Source organism: Furipterus horrens, unplaced genomic scaffold (genome assembly GCF_987537825.1).
Source record: "Furipterus horrens unplaced genomic scaffold, mFurHor1.1.pri manual_scaffold_5, whole genome shotgun sequence".
Lineage (NCBI taxonomy): Eukaryota > Metazoa > Chordata > Mammalia > Chiroptera > Furipteridae > Furipterus > Furipterus horrens.
In genome coordinates, this window is record NW_028327175.1 from 175,948,279 (window position 1) to 175,973,024 (window position 24,746).

General features: G+C 40.2%; 1 protein-coding gene and 1 pseudogene across 3 annotated transcripts in view; both read left to right on the forward strand.

Moving 5' to 3' along the window:
- BMPR1A (bone morphogenetic protein receptor type 1A) overlaps positions 1-24,746 on the forward strand; it is a 172,244-nt gene that overhangs the window by 44,512 nt on the left and 102,986 nt on the right. The gene's annotated exons all lie outside the window — the stretch shown is intronic.
- LOC150010415 (ubiquitin-conjugating enzyme E2 D3 pseudogene) lies at positions 15,778-16,195 on the forward strand (annotated as a pseudogene).

The window sequence follows — 24,746 nt, forward strand, 5'->3', positions numbered from 1 at the left end:
GGAAATGGACATAAAGTCCAGGAAGCAAAGAGAGTCCCAAATAAGATGAACCTAAAGATGCCCACACCAAGACACATCATAATCAAAATGCCAAAGGTTAAAAACAAAGAAAATCTTAAAAAGAGCAAGAGGGAAAGAAGTTAGTTACCTACAAGGGAGCTCCCATAAGACTCCCAGCTGATCTCTCAATAGAAACTTTGCAGGCCAGAAGGGATTGACAAGAAATATTCCAGCTGATGAAGAGCATGGAACTACAGCCAAGATTATTGTACCCAGCAGAGCTATCGTTTAGAGTTGAAGGACCGATGAAGAGCTTCCCAGACAAGAAAAAGCTAAAGGAATTCATCACCACCAAACTAGTATTATATGAAATATATAAGGGTTTTCTTTAAGAAATAGAAATGGGGGAAGGGGTGGGATGAGGAAGGAGGCCAGAATGGGGAGGAAAGGGAGGAGGAATAAAAGAAGATAAAAATCTGAACAGTAAAGCGGCTATATATATATATATCTATCAACAGTTGAATCTAAAAGCAAAATGAAAAAGCAGAACAGAAACAAACTCATAGATACAGAGAACATTTTGACAGTTGCCACATGGGAGGGGTTGGGAATATGGGTGAAAAAGGTGAAGGGATTAAGAAGTACAGATTGGTTGCTATAGAATAGTCACGGGGATGTAAATACAGCATAGGGGATATAGTCGGATAGTGTTCTAATGACAGTGTGGTGTCAGATGGGTGTGGGATTTGTCAGCATGATCATTTGGTAAGCTGTGTAATGTCTAATCACTGGGTTGTATACTTGGAACTGCTGTCTTAATAAATGTAACTGTAATTGAAAAAGAAAAAAACACATCAGAACCCTGTAAGTAAAATGTACTAATTCGATTTTTAAGTGGATTTCAGTATGACTGAGGAGAAAACATTGATGTTGTAACATTATATTTCATTTACATGTTTCACTTATGATACTTAAAGACAAACACTTCTAAGAAAAAGAACATTTCCAGTTTCAAGTATTTATGTAATGAAGAGAGAGAAAATGACGAAAGTTTAGCATTATCACCTTCAAAAGATCCTTAATCTTAAAATTCTAGTTTAAAGTTTTTTTTAAGTTTTTAATAATTTAAAAAATTTTAATTAAAGCTGACATACAGTATTATATTGGTTTTGGCTGTATAGCATGGAGATTGGATATTTGTATAGCTTATGGAGTGATCACCATGATGGTTCTGGTACCAGTTTGATACTATATATAGTTATTGCAATGTTGTTGGCTTTATTCCTTATGCTATACTTGATAGATTTTTTTTTTTAAACTAGTACTGACTCTTCAGTAGGTCAACCATTAATATATATATTTGTGAATTCTGTTCTATCTGACAGTTTTACCCAGGCACTATTTACAAAACATACAAAAATTGTATCTAATATGCCTTGTGTGTGTAGTAAGGGATATGAGAGAGTGGGGTTGAATTTTAATCAATAGATGTAATGCCTGAAATTAATTATTAGTTTTTCCTTTAAAAAAAAAGAAAAGAAAGGAAATGGAGATTTACTGCCTCTTAAATTTGTTTTGAGGATTAAATGTAATAACATAGGTAAAGTACTGGGCTTACAAGTATGTGTAAACCTATCCACATACTAAGTATGTTGTCAGCTTTACCTGTTGGTTACCTTTTTTATTTCTTTCTTATCATTCATAAAGTAAAGATCTTGATTACTACTGATTTTTAAAAAAAATCCACACCTGAAGATATGTTTGTTGAATTTTTTTTTTTTTTTTTAGAAAGAGAGGAAGGGAGAAAGGAAAAAAATAACATTCATGAGAGAAACATTGATCAGTTGCCTCCCATACGCATCCCATCTGGGGGATCAAACCCACAACCTAGGTTGTGCCCTGAATGGGAATCGAACCTGCAACCTTTAATGGATGGATGACGCTCCAACCAACTGACCCACCTGACCAGGGCACTACATATTTTACTAAAGCTGCTTTAGAAAGACTTGTCTATCTCTATGAAAAACACCATAATTTATAACAATTTACCTGTCTTGGGAAAATTTTTCAATTATACAAAGTTTTAGATCTTTGCAGCTTGACTTTTCCTAGAAAATTACTTTCTTATTGTCAAAGTAGAAACTTACACTTGAACTCTGGTGCTTCCTTTGAGGATGCATGTTACATAAAAGTGATGTCACTTTATGACATCCACTTCAGATTATTACAGTGGTTGTTACCCTAGAAATTACTAATAGGGTAATAGTCTTAAAACATACAGTAGATTCTCGTGTTTATGAGTAGTGCACCTTAATGTGCATGCTAACCTTGGAGAAGAAATGATTTTTCCAACTTCTAGTACTTTCTTTTATGGTCAAGTGATAGGAGTATGAAGTATTTAATTCTTTATTAGAAGGAGGATTAAAATGAGTGTCGATATCTGCTATGCACATAGGCTTCACGATCACTGTGTATTTATCATCTGGGTCAGACCATACATTGATAATGCTTCTCCACTACTCTAAAATCCAAGCTCCATGTGGAACAGTGTATAAGCACAGTGCAGCATTCCTGGGTCCCCCTTACCCTTCCACTAATCACTTCCTCTTTCCATACTATCAAACCCTGCCAGTTTTTTGGAGGGCCACTTTAAATTCAGCCCCAAGTGGTCTCCACTTGTGAAGCAGTAGCCTTTTGTACTTCTCAGTTAATCATCATGTGTCGTAATATGAAAATACTTGTATTATCATCTGTACTGTTAAGTTTTAATGTATTTATTAAATGTTTTATTAAATGTTGCTTGACTACATAGAACTGTATTTTAAATGATTTTAAAATTTACTATAGTGTCTTCAGAGGTATTATCAAGTGATTTTTCCCCCCTCTTTCAATCTTAACTTGCCTGTTGATAATATGCAATTCAAACATTAGTCTCATAAACTTAGTCGTGATAGTATATGATATGCTTTGCATGAAGGTGGATAAGTCCATAGTCAGGCTGTTGGAGAATGTGCATTATATTGGGATAGTTGCTTCTGACTGTCTGCCTTAAACTTCACAATATGTTGTTCCTTCTTTTTGAAATCTTAACTTGATTGCCCTGGTTGTTGTTTCTGCTTACAAGCCCCTCCTTTAGTCATGTGACTCACTGATTTAAAAGACAGTACTGTTCAGTAATTAACTACCTGCCTCTCATCACATAGAGATGAGAACTTAAATGCAGGATTCCCAGCTAAAACTTTCTTCCTTATTGTTTACCCACCTACAGACATTTAGCAACACTGTCCCACACCTGGCCTTTGGAGGAAATGTCTGTACTCCATTTCCCCTCTTGTTGGAAGTGATTTGTTTGCATATTTCTGTTCAACTGATGGATTTCATATGGGGGCTGTTAATGGAAAATAATGTTATTTTCGGAATGTCATTCATATAGTCCCATTCATGCACACTTTCGGATGAATAATAATTGGATTTGTTATGAAGGTAAATTTTTAAAATTATATTTTATTGATTATGTATTACAGTTGTCCCAATTTTTCCTGCTTTGCCCCCCTCCACCCAACACCCCCCACTCCTTCAGGCAGTCTCCACACCATTGTTTATATCCATGGGTAATGTGTATAATAAGTTCTTTGGCTACTCCATTTCTTGTACTTTACTTGACATACCCATAGCTGTTCTGTAACTACTTATTTGTACTTAATCCTCTTACCTCTTCACCCTTTCTCCTACACTCCCTCCAATCTGGCAACCATTAAAACACTCTATATCCATGATTCAGCCTCTGTTCTTCTTCTTTGCTTAGTTTGCTTTTTAGATTCAGTTGTTGGTAGATATATATTTATCACTATTTTATTGTTCATAGTTTTGATCATCTTCTTTTTCTTAAATAAATCCCTTTAATGTTTCATATAATAATGGTTTGCTGATGATGAACTCCTTTAGTTTTATTCTTGTCTGGAAAGCTCTTTTATCTACTCTTTGATTCTAAATGACAGCTTTGCTGGGTAGAGCAATCTTGGCTGTAGGTCCCTGCTTTTCATGACTTTGGATATTTCTCACCTAGTTCCTTCTAGCCTGCAAAGTTACTTTTGAGAAATCAGTTGACTATCTTATGGGAACTACCTTGTAGCTAACTAACTGCTTTTCTCTTGCTGCTTTTAAGATCTTCTCTTTATCTTTAACCTTTGTCATTTTAATTATGATGTGTCTTGGAGTGGACCTCTTTGCATCCATCTAGTTTGGGACTCTGCTTCCTGTACTTTCATGTCTATTTCCTTTGCTAAATTAAGGATGTTTTCTTTCACTATTTTTTCAAGTAGATTTCTAATTGCTTGTTCTTTCTCTTCTCCTTCTGGCATGCCTAAATGTGAATGCTAGAACACTTCAAGTAGCCCCATAGGCTGCATACACTATCCTCATTTTTTTGGATTCATTTTTTTGGATTCATTTTTTTTTCTTGTTCTGCTTAGTTGTTTTTTTTTGCTTCCTTATGTTCCAGATCATTGATTTGATTCTAGTCTTCATCCACTCTACTGATACTTTCCTGTAAATTGTTCTTCATTTCAGTTACTGAATCCTTTGTTTCTGACTGTATCTTTTTTATGCTGTAGAGGCTCTGACTAGGTTCCTTAAGCTTCCATATAGCCATTGTTTTGAACTCTGCATCTGGTAGATTGCTTATCTCCATTTTTTTTAGCTCTTTTTGTGGAGTTTTCATCTGCTCTTTCATTTGGGCCATGTTCCTTTGTCTCCTTATTTTGGGAACCTCCCTGTGTTTCGCAGCTTCTAAAAGTATAGGCAGAGCTTCTGTGTCTCCCTGTCTTGGGGGTGTGGCCTAATATAGTAAGCGTTATGTAGGGTCCTGTGGCACAGTCTCCCCTGTCACCCAAGCTAGGTACTCGAGGTGTGCCTTTATGTGGCCTGAATACACTCTCCTCTTGTAATTGAGCCTTCATTGCTGTTGGCAGTTCAGTGGGAAGGATTTACCCAGGCTGGTCAGCTGCAAGGACTGGCTGTGACTACTGACCACTAACCTTCCCACTCTGTGGAGGATCAGTTGTGCATGGGCAGGGTGGTGGTGCTCTGATGTGGTCTGTACCTGTCCACTGGGTGTGCTGGCTCTGGAGTTTCCTGGGTGCTATAAGCCAAGGTTAGCCCCCTCCTGTGTTCTGCCGGGGGCCACCCTGAATGAGCTATAAAGCAATCTGAGGTGGTTGCTACTTCTGCTGGGCTTGAGGATTAGCTGGCTGCTGCTAATGCTGGGCCTGGGGCCACTTAGCAAGAGCTACAGGGGACTGAGGGCGGCTGTTTCTTGTTTGAGAGGATTTGGGAAGTTGTGAAGCATGAGACAGGACTGGCCATTCACATGGAAAAGTCTGTTAATCGCTTGGGTGGACCCATAATTTGGGTGGGGTGGAGCCTCAGGGGATCTTCAGGGCTGGGCAAACATCGTTAGCAAAGTTGATAGAGTCTAGATATAGCACCCTCCTGCCAGCTCTGTGGCTCTGTAGGAGGAGGGTTCAGAAAAGGGACAGTGGCCCTCTCACATCTTCTCTGGGAGAAAGCTGTCCCCCAGCTTTTGCCTTGATGCCAAACACTTCAGTTCCTCCCTGTATGTCACTGGTTCCTTTTAAGCTGCTACCCCAGTGCTGGAGCTCAGAGGGAGTGACCCTGAGTAGGTGAGTGCATATGTGTGTTCTTTAAGAAGAACTGCTTGGGACTGCAGAATTTTCTTCGCTGACTCAATCCTCACTTGTTTTTGCAGCCAGAAGTTATACGGACTTATCCTCCTGGCACTGGAACCCTGGGTTGGGCTGCCTGGTGCGGGGCTGGGACTCCTCGCTCCTGAGATATCCCTCCTGAATATAATTCACCACACGTGGACGTTGGGCCAGCATGCTCTGCGTCTCTGCCCCTCTTGCCTATCTGGATGGGTGTGGTTTTGTTTTTGTTTTTTTTTTTAATTTTGTTTATTTATCTTTTTTTTTTTTTTTAGAGAGAGGGGAAAGGAGAAAGAGAGGGAGAGAAACATCAATGTGTGGCTGCCTCTCATGCGCCTCCAACTTGGGACCTGGTGTGCAACCTGGTCATGTGCCCTGATTGGGAATCGAACCAATGACACTTGGTTCGCAGGCCAATGCTCAGTCCACTGAGCCACAGCAGCCAGGGCTGGATGTGGTTTCTTTAATTCTGTAGTTGTCAGACTATAGAATTCAAGTCAATTTCTGACTGTTCTGAGTGATGGTTGTTCTATAATTTAGTTGTATTTTTAAAATGGCTATGCAAGGAAGTGAGCTGTGTTTACCTATGCCACGATCGTGACCTAGTTTGAGTTAGGTATTTGCTTTAAATATGGGATGAGGAGAATGAAAGGTGGTAGTTTAAAGCTTTTTATAAATAATAATTAAGCCAAATATTATGCTGCAGGTTAAATGAATTAAATTCTGACATATCCAGTACATTCTTGCATCCTTGAAGTGATACATGGTTATCTGTTTCATCAAGTATAATTATTTTTTAGGCACTACCCAAGTTTTAAAGGAATTCATTCCTTCTTGAATACCTTGCCTTAGCAATCTTGAAAAATACATGTGTACATCATTAGTAAATAGATTTGTTCTGAGAAAGAAATTTTAAAACATTCTTTTATTTGCTACCTAAGACTTTTAAAAATAATATATCCTAATGTCACAGGTGGGCACATGTAACCAGGTTCTTGGTGATCACAAACAAAAACTTGAACCGAACACACAGAGTTCACAACAGATAGAGAGTAGATTTATGAAACAAAAGTATACTCCACAGAACTTGGGAGCACACCAGCTCCAAGCAAAAATTGCCTCCTAGTGGCCTGAGGGATTCTATTCTTATAGTGCAGATATTTCCTGGTTAGTTTTGGTGCACTTTTATCACTTCTTGGCAAGTAGTTAATATTAGTTTTAAGCTCCTGCTCATGTGATCTCCCATAATTTTACTTGATTGCCCACTCACGGAGGGGGTAAGTGCAGTGATAATTTATTATAATGCTATTATAATGAAGCAAGGGTCATGCAGTAGTTACAGAAGCATCTATATGCAGGCGAAGTCATGATTCATTGTGATTCAGCACTTTTCCAGGGAGCACGACAGCCAGTCTTAGAACACCTCTGGAGTTTGCTCATTCCTAACTATCTCCTGCCTCAGCTTTCCCTGAGAGACATCGTTCTCAAAAATCTTTTTGGGGTTGTCGAAGGGCGATGAACCTTCTTCTGTAACATTTTCCGGCCAGAACCTGTCCAGAACCATGGAACTCTTGCCCTATTCTGTCTAGAGGTTGAAGGGGAACTCCTGAGACCATCATGGATGGTGTGGTCAGCTTCAACATCATCCTTAGGGATTGGCTGGAAACCCCAGAGCATCATCATCTAGATGTGGAATTGTTTAAGTCTTTTAGGGCTTCTTCCTTTTGAACAGGATCCTGAGGTCCTTCAGTGGTTCACAGGTGTGGTTAACAGCTGTGGTCCAGATTTTGGGTCTTCAGCTGGTATTGGTCAGTTTGGGCTCAGTGGTAGCTGGCTTTACCCTTGAAATATGAACCAAACTATTGACCCCTAAAAGTTTTACAGCCATAGGGGTACACAGAACAGCCTGGTTGGGTCCTTTCCTTTTAGGGTTTAGTTGGTCTGCTGGTGATCCCTCCTTCCAAGTTTTAGGTAGCACCCAATCCCTTGGAGGTATAGTAGTTTGAAAGTTCCCTTTCAGGGCTAGTAAAACTTTGTTCCCAAATTCCTGTAAAGCTTTTTGTACTTGCCCTAATTTTATTAATATACTTAACTGCTTTATGGGTCTCTGTATCAAATATTAGATCTAGAGTTAAAAAGGGTCAGCCATACCAGCATTTCAAATGGGCTGAGCCTAGTATTGGCTTTAGGAGAGCCCCTAATTCTTATTATATCTGTAGGTAGCAACATAGCCCAGTTCCCAGAGGTCTCCTGACAAGTTTGATTTGTCCGTCCTACCTTTCCAAAGGAGTGCGGTCTCCAAAAGGAGTGGAGATAATATTTAGTGCTTCAGAGACTGCTTGAATGATCTTAGAAGTGAAGGATGGCCCATTATCACTTTGTAAGGATCATGGTAGACTGAATCAGGGTATTATTTCCTTTAGGAGAGCTTTTGCTACTTCTGTGGCCTTCCCTGTCCTTGTCGGAAAAGCCTCAATCCATGCAGCAATGATATCTATCAGGACTAGTAAGTAGTTATATACTCTACAAGGAGGAATTTTGGTAAAATCAGTCTGCCAGTCCTATCCTGGATATGTCCCTCTTCGCCAAATAGATTCTATTCAGCAGGAGCAGAAATGGCTTTTCCCCAGGGTTGTTGTAGGTACAGAGTACACGCCTGGCAAATATTCTTTGTGGTAGTTGGTGTTCCCCTGTGAATAATTTATTAACCATTGTTGTTGTACCATCCCTTCCTATGTGGAAGGACTCATGCAAAACCTTTTAAGAATTTCCACTGGGAGACCAGGGGAAGGAAGAGTTTCTGGCCAGTATATATCCAGGGTCCTTCATGGACTTTGCTCGAAAGCCCAGGATATTTCCTTATAGTATATTGGGCTCGATATCTGAGCCATATACAGAGGGGAATAAACCATTTGTTTGGCAATCTCTAGTACTGCCTTTTTAACGTCTTCATATGCTCTCCTGTTTTCCTGGGAGGTATGGGGACATATTCATCTGATTGCTTTTGCCATGCATGACTGCTACTTGCTCTGGGAGCTTAAGTCCTTCCAAGAGATTGAGGATTTCTGGTCTCTGTTTAATAAGGGAATTCTTAGCAGTGAGAGCCCCTGTTCTTTCTATGCGGTGTGGCAGCATGAGCGTACAAAGAAGGCATATTTCAAGTCTATATAGATATTAATCCTTTTTCCTTGTCCTAGGATGAGAGCTCAGGTAAAGGCTATGATTTTGGCCTTTTGGGCTGAGGTTGAGGGTGGAAGGGGTTATGCCTTGATGTTTTTATATAAACTAACTGCTGCATATCATGCTTTTTGCTGTGCATTCTGCACAAAGCTGTTTCCTTCAGTGAACCATTCTTTGTCAAGGTTTCCTAAGGGTCATTCCAGCAAACCAATCCTACTGAAGTAGGTATGAGCCAAGCAGGAATGAGCCAAGTCAGGAGATGAGTCCTTAGGTATTAAGGAAACTGGATTTAAAGTATTACGGGCTTTTATAGTTATGCCAGGATTATCCAGAAATAGGGCTTGGTGTTTAGTTTATCTGTTTTCTCTTACCAGAGATGTCCCTTTTTTTCTAATATACCCTGTACCTGATGTGGGGTTAGGACTTACAACTTTTGGTCAAGAGTTGACTTGTTAGCTTCCTCAGTGAACATAGCTGTAGCCACGACTCCCCTTAAATACAGAGGCCATCTGATGTCCAGTTTCTTAGAGAAATATGTAACTGGCCGGGACTCAATTCTTAGTCATTGTACTAGAACCTGCAAAAGCTATTCCCTGCTTCTCTGCTAAGTATAATGAGAAAGGTTTATTTAAATCAGGGATACCTAAAGCTTGGGGTCTTGACCAAAACCTGCTTAATTTTGTTAAAGGCCTGATTATGTTCCTTTTTCCCATAAAATGAGTTCAGTGTCTGGTCCTGTAGTAGCCTCACATAAAGGTTTGGCAATAAGGCCAAAGTTAGGGATCCTAATCCTGCAAAACCCTGCTATTCCTAGAAAGGAGCAGAGTTGTTTAGTGGTAGGAGGTGTTAGTTAGGTCAGTAATGGCTTTAATTCTTCCCTGTGAGAGTTGCGTAGACCCAGAGGTTAAAATACATCCCAAGTAGTTTACTTTTTGTGGGGTAATCTGAGCCTTCTTCTTTGATACCCTATTCCCTCTTTCAGCTAGGAAATTCAGAGTTTGGATGGTATTTCTATCAAAGCTTGTTGTAAAATGGCTCCTCCTTGTAACTGTAGCTCTCTTAAGATCCTTTTTCAATATTCTAACAAAGAGGTGGGGGCTGTCCCTGATCCCTTGCAGTAATATAGTCCAAGTGTATTGCTGGTGCATCATCATCTTTGGATCAGTCCACTCAAAAGCAAATAGATACTGAGAGTTAAAAAATAAAGGGATGCAAAAAAAGGATATCTTTTAAATCTAGTACTTAATACTACCAAGTATTGTCTGGTATCTGTGAAAGCAAAATATAAGGATTAGGGTGTAAAGGAACTACTGCTTCATTCACTAACCTTAGATCCTGGACTTAGCCTATACTCTCCGGTGAGTTTTAGCACCAGTAAGATGGGAGTGTTGCAAGGAGATTGACAAGGGACTGTGAGCCTATGTTGTATAAATTTATTTATGATAGGCTGCAACCCTTCAAAGCCTTCTGCTCAATAGGATACTGCTTCCTGTAAGGATAGTCCAACCCAGACTTTAGATGGATTTTGACCTGTAAAACAGTCTTTTTTTTTCCTGGAATTCCCTAGTCCCAAACTCTAGTGGGTGTACTGCATCCAGAACCAAACTTGGGATCTTCTCTTAGTTTTTGTTCCTTCTGATTACCATGATCTTCTTAACTGAAGTGGCTCTTAAGGGAATAACAAGATGGTTCCCATGCGGGCTGTAAGGTCTCAGCCTAACAGAGGGCACTGAGGAACAATCAAAAAGAAGTGTTTGAATATTTGACTTTCAAATTGACAAGGGATAAGGAGTGTATAGAAAATAGACCTTAAGGTTTCTTTTGACCCACATTATTTTAGCTGATTTGGAAGAAAGAAGTCCAGAGTAAGAATTAAGAACTTAAGTGCCCCAGTATCAGCAAGGAAGTTGGTTTTCTTACCTGCCACATCCAGAGTTATCCAGTCTCCTGGGTAGAAATGAGAGTATGAGTAATCCTTGGGGCCAGCCTGTTCCCTGAGCAACCTCAGTCCTCAAGAGTAGCCATAGCCTTGGGATGACCCCTTTCCACTCTAGGAATGGGGGCAGCCTACCTTCCAGTGCTAGGGGTTGTAACTGATATTCTTGCATAGAAGACAGGGTCCTGGAGGTTGTTGAGTGCAGTTCTTTCCCTCATGTTTGGGGTGTCTACACTTTCAACAGGTCTGATTCTTTTGCCTCTGATTCTTTTGATGCTTCCCCAAGTTCCCCTGTTGGGGCTGGTTTCTGCCAATATCGCTACTGAAAGATACCACAAGGAGCTTAGCTTGCTTCTACCTTTCCTTCTTTCCTCCAACTCCCTATTTTTAAAGACCAAAAAGGCCATTCCATGAGCTGGTCTTTGGGGGTCTGTGGGCCCATTTGTAATTTCTGAAGCTTCCTACGAATATCCTGGGCAGACTGGCTTATAAAATGCTGTCTTATCAAGATTCGACCCTCCAGGAAGGATGGATCAAAGTTCATATATTTTTGGAAGGCTTCTACTAATCTGTTTCCTGAAGAGATCTGAGTTCTCTTCTTTGTCCTGGGTGATTTCCCTGATCTTTTCATAATTTGCAGGTTTCCTGGTGCAGTTTCGCATTCCCACTACCTGGCAATTTATTATTGTATCCTTATTCTGGATTCCCGCTTCAGGATTATATTCCCAGTTGGGGTCCTGGTCTGGGACAGCCTGGGTGGCAGGCTCATTAGTACTGGGATTTGGGGCTTGCAATTGGTCTGCATGTTTACAGGCCTCTTCCCAGATCTGCTCTTTCTCATCTGGGGAACAGCAGGTGGTTAAAATTATGTATAAATCTCTCCATGACATATCAAAGGCCAAAGTAAGTGTTTGTAAATTACTAGTGAAGCATGTAGGGTCCTCCGAAAAACTTCATAGCCTGTCTTGCACTGTTGTAGGTCTGTTATAGAGGAAGGCACTCGTACTCTTACAGGGCCTTTGGCACCTGCTATCTCCCTGGAGTGTAGGAGTGGTAGGGAGGTATGAAGCCTCAGTCCTAGTATGTCCTGCTGGGCTGGGTTTTTCCTCAGCTGGTGGCTTTGTGTAGACTGGAGAGTTAAGGTAGTGGAGAGGTTTATCCCTCTGAAGTAAGAGCAGAGGCTCTCAGACTCTGGGGTCCACTTAATTTCCCCTGACACACAGGTGGAGAGATACGGAGGGTATCTTCTAATTGATCAACACTTGGGCCTATATGTTCTGTCTGGGTGGGTCCAAAGTAAAATGAGGGATATCGCTACAGAGCCTTAAAGACCTGCACATATGGATTTTTGGACCATTTGCCTTCCTTCTGACAGAATAAATGTAATTGTAGTATGCAATTATAATTATTGCTCCCTTTCTCAGGCCATATCTCCCCATCCCCTAATTTATACTGGGACCAAGCAGTATTACAAAAAGAAAACTAATCTCTTCATTAAAAAATTTTTAGGGTCTAATTTATCTCTGTTTCTAAGAATAAAACCCAGTGGCGATTTGGGAGAGATGGAAGGTATATTTCCCATCTCAACCATGGTGATCCTAAAAATAAAACAGGAAGATACTCCTTTGCAATCTAGAGGCATTCCCCTTTTCTTGCCCAGAGCTTTCCCTTGTGGGCCACAGGGCATCCCCTGAGATCCCACCATCATACCAGACATCCTACCAGAGATCCTGGTGAGTGTCAGCTGACAGAAATATAAAAGGCTTGAGAGCTGGATTGCCACTTCCTATGCTCAATTTGGAAACTCCAAATTCCCTGAACATTATCTGCATAATTTATGGTCCTAATGTGTGTCCAGGCTGCGAAGAACTGAAGGGAGGGAACTACTCCAACACCCTTGAACAATTGTCTATAATCCTAAAGACCCCAGACCCACTGCTTTACCTAGGTGCCCTGAGTACATTTCAATTCTTGTATTCTCCATCTGCGGAGACCCTCATTTTCCTGTAAGCCTTTGGGTCTAGGGCAAAGGAGGTGTCTCACTAGCAAAATAGTTTCTGTCTCTCTAAACACCAAGAGGGGCTCCGAGATGACCTTAATATAAAATGATCCTTTTCCACATCACAAAGAGAACAGACACTTGGGTATTCTAATTTTTCCAGAGCTTTGAGAAATTGTACCTGAGTCTGAAATTTCCCCAGAAAGGACCTCAAGAGGTATCTAAAGGAGGTCCCCCCTTCACACTGGAAATGGATCTTATAGTGGGATGACAGCCTGAAAGGGGAAGTTAAAATATCCCTATAGAAGGTATTTCAAATTCAACTAATTGGGTAAGAGTGGCCCCACATGGCCATTTTTGGTAACAAGTGACCAGCAGATGCTTATTAAGCAGCTCGGACCAGTATTGCTGCTGGCAATGGTAGTATATCCTTATACGTTCCAAAGATGGGAGTGGCTCATTCCTGCAGCTATACTTAGCAATGGAATTATTAGTGTCACTGAAATAGATATTATGGGTACAAGTACGTCAGGAATCCTTCCTACACAACAGGCAAGTGGGGTATAGGTGTAGGTATAAAGGTGAAAAGTCAGCTGTGGGGAACAAACATAAAAGACTGTAGTCCTGACAAGGAGACTGCAAATGGGTCATAGTACAGGCGAGATGGTAACTGACACCCCATACAGAAGGTCATGCTATGCCTATGAGGAAGTGGCCATGGGATGGGTGGTGTCTTATGTTTTTTTCACTGTATGCTTGACTGGTGTGCATACATATTCTTGAACCTGGCATGACTAAATGCTAACCCCGATCAGCAACCAGGTTATCCTCTCACGGGAATCTCCAAGCAGTGGATGCCTTTACGGCTTTTTACTGACCAATCCATGCTCACAATTTAGTGACTGACTTTCCATCAGGGGATGTCAGACTAATCAAAGCTCAATAGAAACCCACAGTTAAGAGATGACAATGGAAAGGGGAAAGCCCCAAATGCCAGGGCAGCAAAAGGAGTTTACTGCTCCAGGCGTCTTCTCCTGGCTGGCTCGCCAAATACTGTCACAGGTGGGCACATGTAACCAGGTTCTTGATCATCACAAACAAAGAATTGAACCAAACACACAGAGAATTTTTGGGCAGAGAGATTTATTAAGTGATAGCACACTCCACAGAATATGGGAGTGGATCAACTCAAGCAAAAATTGGCCCTCAGCGGCTGGAGGGATTCTATTCTTATAGTGTGGATATTTTCTGGTTAGTTTTAGTGGGCTTTTATTGTGCATGTGTGAGTAGTTATATTATTTTTAAGCTATGGCACATCTGATTTCCCTTGATTTTGCTTGATTGCCCACTTAGGAAGAGGGGAACCGTAATGATATTCATTGTGGTGCTATTATAATGAAGCAGAGGTCGTGCAGCAGTCACTAGAAGCATCTTCTTCACAGGTGCAGTCATGATTCATCATGATTCAATGCTTTTCCAGAAAGTGTGACAGTCGGTCTTAGAAAAGGGTATCTTCTATATCAGTGTGCTTTGTTATAGTCCTGAGGCACTTCTGGAGTTTCCTCATTTCTACCTCACTAATGTATCACTAAGGCTATATTTACTTCAGCAATGTCAAATAAAATCTTTGTAAATGTTGTATAGTAAATTGACTTTGCAAAAAATTTTGTGAAGACCATATACTTTCAGGTTGATTATGATACTGTTTCTGAGGCACAGCTATAATGTTTGACCTCTTAGGCAAAATGTAATTTTTTCATCCTGTTAAACAGCTTATAATGTACAATTTCTAGGAAAAAAAGTTTTAAAAATTGCTGGTGGGGGAAGTTATCTTTGGGACTTCTTTGTAGATGTTTCAGTGTTTGATACTAATTTTTGTCGTACGAACATTCTTTACTAAAACGTGTAAAATTATAACTCATAATTGTTAAAGTACATATTTTCCCCCAACATCTTACTTTAAAAACTTTTAAGTTTTAATACAATTTAAACAGAAATAAATATGCATTTTAACTATGTTCACTTGCTAACATTTTGCCTCATCTGCTTTCTCTTTCTCTGTTTATAAAAACACACTTTTTCTGAGCAATTTGAGGTAAGCTACACGCATCTTGGCACTTCACCCCTTAAATATTTTAACAAGTGTATTCTAAGAACAAGGTTGTTTTTTGTAAGAGCTATATTATATCCAAGAATACAATATTAATACAATATACTGTCCTTATTTAAATTTCTTTTATTTTCTCTCAAAAGGGTACTTTATAGCTATTTTGATTTAGATCCAGGAACCATTCAAGGAATATCTATTGTATTTGGTTATCATATTTCTTTAGTTTATTTTAGAATAGGCCACTATTTGCACCCACCACCACTCCCATCCCCTCACCCTCGCTGTGGTCTTTTATGAAATCTCTAGGTTTGTTTGTTTTTTTAGTAGGATACCCCACAATTTGCTCTTTGTATTTTTGTATTTCATGACTAAAGTTACTTATTTATTTATTTTGGAATGAATACTATATAGATAGTGTTTTGTATTTTCCATTGTATTTTTTTAGGAGGTGAAGTAAAATTTTTTTATTTTTTAATAGCTTAGTATTTGTTTTGATTTAGTGCTTCTAAATAGTTGTGATATCATCTTTAAAATACAATTTGTACTGCTTTACTCTTAATTTTTAAGAAAATTAACTTTATGGTTCTCAGTGCTTCTGAGTCTAAGGGTTTCCGCCTGCCATATACCCTTTCCCCCAGCTCATGACCACCTCCAGCCCCGGCCCTCCCAGTCCAGCCTTCAGCCTGTTTAATAAGGAGGTGCCTGTTTCTGGCAGAGTTGGTGTGAGACGAAGAGACAGTCCTTTCTTGCTGCCGGGCTAATCAAGAGGTTTGGCCAGACCTTTAAGCACACACCAAGATAGTGAGGAGCAAGATGCAAAGCACGGACTATGGCACTGAAATGGATCTAAAAAGAACTTAGTGATTTGCCCCGTCACCCTCCAGCCCAATGTTCTGCGGATTCAGTTGGGGATGATATGTTTCATTGACAAGCCACAATGATGGGACTTAATGACAGCCCATATCAAGGTCGTGTATTTTTTTGACAATTCTTCAGACCACCTAAGGTTGCACTTACAAGACTTTATCATTAAATATTAACAGTAATGGCAGCATTTGTCTTGATATTCTAAGATCACAGTGGTCTTTTGCTCTATATTTCTAAAATTTCTTTTATCCATTTGTTCACTGCTATATGATCCAAACCCAGATGGACCACCTAGTGCCAGAGATGCACAAATCTACAAAACAGACAGAGATAAGTATAACAGAATATTTTAGGAATGGACTCAGAAGTATGTCATGTGATGCTACCTTAATGTCAGAATAACTTGCATTATAGCTGGAATAAACTTTAAATTACTGTTCCTTTTTTGATTTTCTTATCTGGCTACTCCCCTATTGGACCTCATCTTCTATAATTTTATTTTTGTTTACCTCCCTCCATTCCTTTACTTGCTCATCTGAGAATACTTAAGTTTTTCCAGCTTTGGACAATAACTACTTTTAGAAACTGTAAAGTACTTGCAAGAGAACAGTTGCCCAAGATTCAGAATTAAAAAAAAAAAAAAAAGGAACATGTGTATTATGTGGCCAGTATCTTCAATCTAACTTGCTTATGAGACGAAAACTATTCCTCTCTGTTCTAACATGCTGAAGAAATCTGAATGGGAGGGAGATGGATGCTCAGTTGTCACATCAAAGGAACCAGAATTGCTCTAGTAACATCCATTCTTGTTTAAGCCTTCCACTGTTAAGAGATCTAAGGTTACATGATATATTTTATGCTCATAACTGGTGTGGCTTGAGAGTTGGTATTGAATTTATAGCATCAGAAGAACAGAAAATGTGATGTATTTTATCCATGTCAATAAAAGAATGACCTGTTCTTGTTTTACAGAGATTGGAAATTGGAAGTCAGATACCCCTTGTATTCCAAAATAGGGTCTCAGACATTTTATAATTTTCATTTAAATTGTTAGGTGGCTTGGAGCTATTAGTTAATCTATTATATCTTCCAATATACTGTTTGATATAGCACTGAATAAATGATGCAAGTTGTCAGTGGATAAGCTCTGCTAGTAATTGTTTTATTTTTCTTCAGTAAATTTTCATAAACCAAAAAGAATTAAATTATGATAGATTTCAAAAATTTAGGAATTGGTATAATAGATGTCTATGTACCTAACACCTAGTATTTAAAAATACTAGGATTTAACCATATTAAATGATTACAATAAAAATTTTATTTAAAATCTGTCTTGCAGTCTTGGCTGGGTAGCTAAGTTGGTTAGAGCATTGACCCATACAACAAAAGGTTGTGGGTTCGATTCCTAGTCAGGGCACATACTTAGGTTACAGGTTCGATCCCTGGTAAGGATGCATACAGGAGGCAACTGATTGATGTTTCTGTCTCTCTTCCCCCGCCCTCTAAAATCAGTAAACATATTCTCGAGTGAGGATTAAAAAAATTAAAATCTACATACAAGGGTATAATGTAGATGTACATTTTACAGAGAAATAATAATAAATAGATAGCTGTCCCCACCTTCTAGTCCAAGAAATGTAATGGCATCTCTGTACTTCTCCAGACCTCAAGACAATGACTTCTCGCCTCAGGAAACAAAAACAAAAACATCATCCTAAATTTGGTATTATTCCATTAATTTCCTTTAAGTATTCCCACTTTTATATTTTCTTTTTAATATACATATTTTACTGTTTCCTGTTTTTGAGCTTTATATAAATAAAATTATACTGTATATATGTATTCTTGGAAATTTTTTTGGTCCAACATTATGATTTTAAGATTTTGTTCATGTTGACATACTTACCTGAGGTACATTTATTTTCACTGCTATGTTGTCATCCCATTATATGAATATACTACAATTGGTGTGTATCCTTTCAGCCCTTCAACTTCCTCACATGTTATGCACACACAACATAATTTTTAAAAAAACAATGGAGGAGTGACATTTTGTTTTTTAAACTAAAAAATATTGCAGTATCTTTCTCGTCGGCAGCCGTCCGTCTCGAGAGACGATGGTGTAGCTTCTTAAGAGTCTATCTGCACCGCCGAGAATGGTTGTGCAGTCCAACTCGGGAGTGACACGGTATCTGTCTCCTCCCGTGTTGAATCGACATCTTGCGATGACGCTGGAGTGTCCTCTCCAGTGAAGCTGAAGCTACAGAGCCTGGGCAGGGTGATATGGAGGGTCTGCTGTTGCCCATGCAGCAGACCCCCCCTCTCTTCACAGCTGAAGGGTCCAAGGGAAAGACGGAGTCAATACAGCTTGGCTTCAGGTGCGCCGCAGGAGTTGCCGGTGTTGACTACAACATCAAACCGCCTTAGGGACTCCGGCTCCGGATTTTCTGTCAGGGTTTACTCCCTTAGCCTTTCCCCTGAAGAGGTATGCCGCAAGGCAGCGGAGGTTTTTTGGAGTCAGAGTTTTCCTTCTCTGATGTGCCCTGACTGGAAGATCGAACCAGCGACACTTAGCTCGCAGGCCGACGCTCAATCCACTGAGCCAAACCAGCCAGGGAAGTATCTTTCTATGTCAGTATAAATAACTAAGATATGTATCATTCTTTTTAATGATTGTATGAACTTCTGTTTTTCTTTTTTTAAAGTATATTTTATTGGATTCTGTCCTGTTCTGGTTGCTTGCTTAGTTTGTTTTTGGTTTTTAGATTTAGTTTGTGATAGAGTTTGTTGTAATTTTAATGTTCATAGTTTTGATCTTTTCTTAAATAAGCCCTTTTAACATTTCATGTAATAATGGCTTGGTAATGATGAATTCCTTTAGTTTTACCTTGTCTGGGAAGCACTGTATCTACCTTTCCATTGTAAATGATAGCTTTGCTGGATAGAATAATCTAGGTTGTAGGTCCTTCTTTTCATCACTTTGAATACTTCTTCCCAGTCCCTTCTTGCCTGCAAAGTTTCTTTTGAGAAATCTGCTGATAGTCTTAATGGGAACTCCTTTAGGTAACTCTGTTTTTCTCTTGCTGCTTTTAAGATTCTCTCTTTTTCTTTAGCCTTTTACATTTTAATTATGATGTGTGTTGGTGTGTACCTCTTTGGGTCCAACTTGTTTGGGACTCTCTGTGCTTCCTGAACTTGTATGTCTATTTCCTTGACCGCATTACAGAAGCTTTCTTTTCATTATGTTTTCAAATAAGTTTTCAATTTTTTGCTCTTCTTCGTCTTCTGGCACCCCTATAATTTGTGTGTTCATATGTTTAAAGTCCCAAAGTTACCTAATCCTTTGCTCATTTTTCTTAATTCTTGTTTCTTCTTTCTCTTCTGGGTGAATGTTTATTTCTTCCTTATGTTCCAAATCGTTGATTTGAATCCTTGCTTCTTTGCCTTTACTAATGGTTTCCTGTAAATTTTTCTTTATTTCTCTTGATGTAACCTTCATTTCTTCCTTTATGCCGTCGCCGTGCTGAATGACTTCTCTTGAGCATCATGACTACCAGTGTTTTGAATTCTGCATCTGGTAGGTTGGTTATCTCCATTTTATTTATTTCTTTTCCTGGGGTTTTGTTTTGTTCTTTCATTTGGCCATATTTCTTTGCCTCTTTAGCTTGGCAACCTCCCTGTGTTTGTTTCTGTGTATTAGGTAGAGCTGCTTTTACTTCCTGTCTTAGTAGTGTGGCCTATGTAGCAAAGGCATCTGTAAATTCTGCAGGGTAGAGTCTTAGGTAATTGCTAAGGTGGGGCTCTGTTTGTGGGGTGGGGCTCAGAGCTGGGACAAGGCTGCTGCCTGACTTCTGGCAATTTTCCTAGCTCTCGATCCTTTCCAGTCATTTCACCCACTTTCCGTATAATTGGCTCCTTCCAGTTGCTGCACTGGAGCTTGCATTTGTGCTAAAACCCTGTGGTCCCTTTAAGCAGCAACCTCAACCCTCACTCGTGTTTTCAGCCAGAGGTAATGGGGGTTTACCTTCTGCTGCTAAAACCCTGGGCTGTGTGGTCTGGCCTGGGGCTGGGATTGCTTAGCTCCCAGGTTATCCATCCCTATTTTTATCCACCACACATGAATGTGGAAATGTCTGTGCTGCGGACATCGCTTTTACAAACCACACAGTCTTTACGCCACATCTCCATGACTCCACGCCTCCCACCTGTCTGGATGAATGTGGCTTCTTTAAATCCTTGGTTGTTGAACTTACATACAGCTCGATTTTCTGATGGTTCTGGTTGTTATTTGTTTTTGAGATCTGGTTGTAATTTTTTTATGGTTGCACGTGGAGGTGAAGTGTGTCTACCTACGCCTCCATCTTGACTAGAAGTCCCAATTCTATTTTTCTTTCTTATATGACATTTGTGATAAACATCGTTATACAAGCATCTGATGCAGAGCTCAGTTTTCTTACTTTAGGATATTTCTTTTTACTATCATTCTTTTTTTAAAATGCCATCTTGGTTTATTTATGGATTGATTTTTTTTTTTTTTTTTTAGAATGTGAGGGGATGTGGGGAGAGAGAATGATTTGTTGTTCTACTTATTTATGCATCCATTGGTTGATTCTTGTATCTTCCTGGACCAGGGATCGAACATGCAACCTTGGCTTATTGGCACAATACTCTAACCCAGGGGCACCAACCTTCCTCATCCCGGGCTGCCTGAGCTCTGACTCCTGTCTGCACTCACACCCCACCCCGTCTGTGGAAAAACTGCCTTCCACAAAAGCAGTCCCTGGTGCCAAAAAAGTTGGTGACCACTGCTCTAACCAACTGAGTTACCTGCCAAGGTCTTCACTATCATTCTTAATCAATCACTTATTCAAAAATATACAGTCATACCTGGGACTTGTTGCACTTGCTAGAAGTTGTCTGAGTCATGACACTACCCTGCAAGGGTAAATGCTTCATTGTTTGGTACTCTTGGTTTCAGCACTTGTCACAAGTTCCAAAACGAATTAATGATGAGTACCAAGGTACCATTCTATGGATTACCTTGTTTGCTGGTCACTGGACTGTGCTTAAAACACAAGGGAAGTTCACTTGGCAAAAGATACAGATAAGAATATTTTGACTTTTGAATTAGAATAGCAAGTTTGAAGAAAGGTAGAAACATTAAATAGCATGGCACATTTAGGAAATAGTAAATAATTTAATGTGACCAGCAGGAGGGTTTTTGGGAGAGATTGTAGCAGGAGATAAAGCAAGTTAAATAGATTGTAAGCAGATTATAGCAATCTACGAATGTCCTCTTAAAAAATTGGACTTTGGGCTTCCGGCCAAGATGGAAGCCTAGACTGACACGCTCCATCTCCCTCCACAACTAAGAAGGAATACAACTACCTCAAAACTAGAAACAACCAGAAGTTCCAGAAAATCAAACTGCATGGAAGTCCAAAAAACAAAGAGGTGAAGAAGAAATACTCATCCAGACAGGTAGGAGGGGCAGAGCCGGGGTGGAGAGGACACGGTGTGGTGGTGGCAGCGGCGGCAGTGTCAGGCCATGGAAAGCACAGTTACATGTTTTAAAAAGTCAGGAGGGACATCTGGGGAGCATACCCAGCTCCTCACCAGACGGTGCAGGTCATGGTTCCAGCACCAGGGAAAATCAAGCCTCATTGTTTTTGACTGCAGACCAGTGGGGGTTGGGGCGGAGGTGGAGACTGCCGATCTCTCAGCAGAGTTCGCTTGTTTAAAGGGCCCCCATGGTCCTAGAACGTGCACAGACTCATCCACTCTGGGAACGACAGCCAGGACAGCAGCTAGAGAGATGCCAGTCCCATATGGAAGTGGGAGAGGTGCCTGGAAAAGGGGCAAGTGCTGGGCAAGCGGCATTGTTCCTTCTCAGACCCCTCCCCCACATACAGCACCACAACGTGGTGAAACAGGTCACCCTGTACTGACAAATCCTGAAGACTCCACCCTTTACAACGTAACAGGAGCAACAGCTCTACCTAAGACACAGAGGCAAATGCACACAGGAGATTTCTGGCCAAGATGGAGGCCTAGACTGACATATGCCGTCTCTCTCCACAACTAAGAAAGAATACAACCACCTCAAAACCAGAGATAACCAGACGTTCCAGAAAATTAATGGAAGTCCAGTGTATGAAGTTATAAAGAAGTGGTGCTCGTCCGGATGGGTAGGAGGGATGAAGCTGGGATGGAGAGATCAAGCTCTGCTGGCTGCAGCAGCAGCAGCAGTGGAGTGGTAAGCACAGACACCCATATTTCAGGGGAGTTGAGAAGCCTGGGGACCACCCCCGGTGCAGACCACACCTGTCAGCTTGTGATTCCAATGCCGGGGAAGGCAGACCCCCATTGACTTAGACTGTGAGGCCCAGAGGGGATGGGGATGGAGGAGGAGGCTCCCAGTCTCTTGTGGAAAGTGAATGGCAGGAATCCATCTTGGACTACCACCCTCACAGAAAACGCCACAGTGTGGTGAGAAAGGTCGCCTGGTTGTGACGAGTGCACAGGGCTCTGCCCCCTATAGCGTAGGAGGTGTGACAACCCCACCCAGGAAGCAAAGGTAAACACAAAATTGTCAGGATGGCACAGATCATGATAGAGATCCCAATCACGCAGCTGACCAGACAGCAAATATCTAATCTAACTGCTCAGCAGATAGGAAATCTTTCTGAGGCACAGTTCAGAACTTTGGTTATAAAAATGCTTACAGACCCCAGTGGATTGAGCGTCATCGTGTGAACCAAGTGTTGCTGGTTCGATTTCCAGTCAGGGCACATGACTAGGTTGCACATCAGGTCCCCAGTTGGTGGCGCAAGTGAGAGGCAACCACACAGTGATGTTTCTCTCCCTCTCTTTCTCATTTCTCCTCTCTAAAAATAAATAAACAAACAAACAAATTAAAAAAAAGCTTACAGACCTAACAGCAGATTTTAAGACAGGGAAGCAATGAAGGCTAGTCCTGCTGAAATGAACAAAAACACATACAAACTAGTGGTGAGGGGAAAAAAACCAGGGATCGAATCAACAAATCGGAACATAGGGTAGGAACAAATAGTCAGCCAGTGCAGAAAGAGGAAACGAAAAGTGAGGAAAATGAGGAGAGGCTCAGAAGCCTATGGGACAGCTATAAGCGGGCCAACATCCGAATCATAAGGTTGCCAGAAGGTGAAGAAGAAGAAGTAAAAATGGAAAAATTATGTGAAAAAATAATGAAGCAGAACTTCCCTAACTTGGGGAAGGACATAGACTTACAGGTCCAGGAAGCACAGAGTTCCAAAAAAGCTGGACCCAGGGAGAACCACACCAAGACACACTATAATCAAAATGTCAAAAATTAAGGATAGAGGATCTTAAAAGTAGCAAGAGAGAAGAAGAGAATTATGTACAAAGGGGTCCCAATAAGACTATCAGCTGATTTCTCAAAAGAAGCTCTGCAGGCAAGAAGGCACTGGCAAGAAATATTCAAAGTAATGAAAATCAAAAACCTACAACCACGATTACTCTATCCAGTGAAGCTTTCATTCAGAATAGAAGGGCAGAGAAAGTGCTTCCAGGACAAAGTAAAACTGAAGGAGTTCATTAGATCCAAACCACTGTTACATGAAATGTTAAAGGGTCTTGTTTAGGAGGAAGAGGATCAAAACTATGAACATTGAAATGAAAACTGTATCACAACAACCAGCAACAGAAGCTAGGGAACTGAAACAAAGGCAAACTAAGTAGGCAAGAGAGTAGAAAAAGAATTATAGATATGGGGAACGTTTTGTAGGGAGGTCAGCAGGGAGGGGGAGGGGAGGAAAAGGAGGGGTTAAGAAGCATAGTAGGAGGGAATGGAGTAGACAGGAAGATGTTAAGAAGAACTATATGCACAATCAATGGGCATGGACTAAGGGAGGGGGACAGCTGGAGAGAGGAGGGTCCCTGGGTGGAGGGGAGCAGAGGGAAAAGAAATTGGGACAGCTGTAACACCATAATCAGTAAAACATTAAAAAATGAAAAAAATTGAACTCTTGTAGATAATTAAAAATTATTAAAATTTTTTAACTTAAAAATTTTTTTCCAGTAAATTCTTAAGACTTGTGCTGTGAATGTTTTACAGCATTTCGATCATTGCTCAAAATTTCCCACTTCCACACTTTATTCTAGACAGGCACTGCTTTGATTTCTCTATCTAAATTTGCCTTTTCTGAACAATTTATTTACAATAAGCCCTCATTTAATGTTGTTAAAGGTTTCTGACTTTTTAAGTGAAATTAAGTATAATTAAACCAATTTTACTATAGGCTAATTGTTATAAACAAGAATTAAGTTCCTATGGCCTCTCATCAACAGTATAATGAAATTACTTTCTTAGAGCACCTGATGTACATGGAATCGTATAGTATGTGGTATTTTGCATTTGTCTTTTTTTACTTATCATGTTTTTAATGTGATTATTGTTATACGTATCAGTTTTTTTTTTTTAATTTACCTGATAATATTCAATTGTATGATTATGTCCCACTTCATGCCCCACTTTGTTTTGGATAGTGTCCAGTTTGGGGCTCTTATGAATAATGCTGAGAACATTTGTAAATAAGTCTTCGTATAGACATACTTTTATTTCTCTTGGGTTACTATAGAGAGAATTTTAGATCATTTGTTTATGTTTAAATTTTCTTATTGTCATGTTATTCTGTCATAGTTGTCCCAGTTTTTTCCCCTTTTGTTCCTCTCTGCTCAGCCCACCCCCTGCTCCCATAGTCAGTCCCCACACAATTTTCATGTCAGTGGGTCGTTCATACTTGTCTTTGACTAATCCCTTCCCCTTCTTTCCACCTTTATCCCTCTCCCCCTTCCCTTCTGGCCACTGTCAATCTGTTCCATGTTTCCATGTCTCTGGTTCTATTTTGCTCATTAGTTTATTTTGTTCAT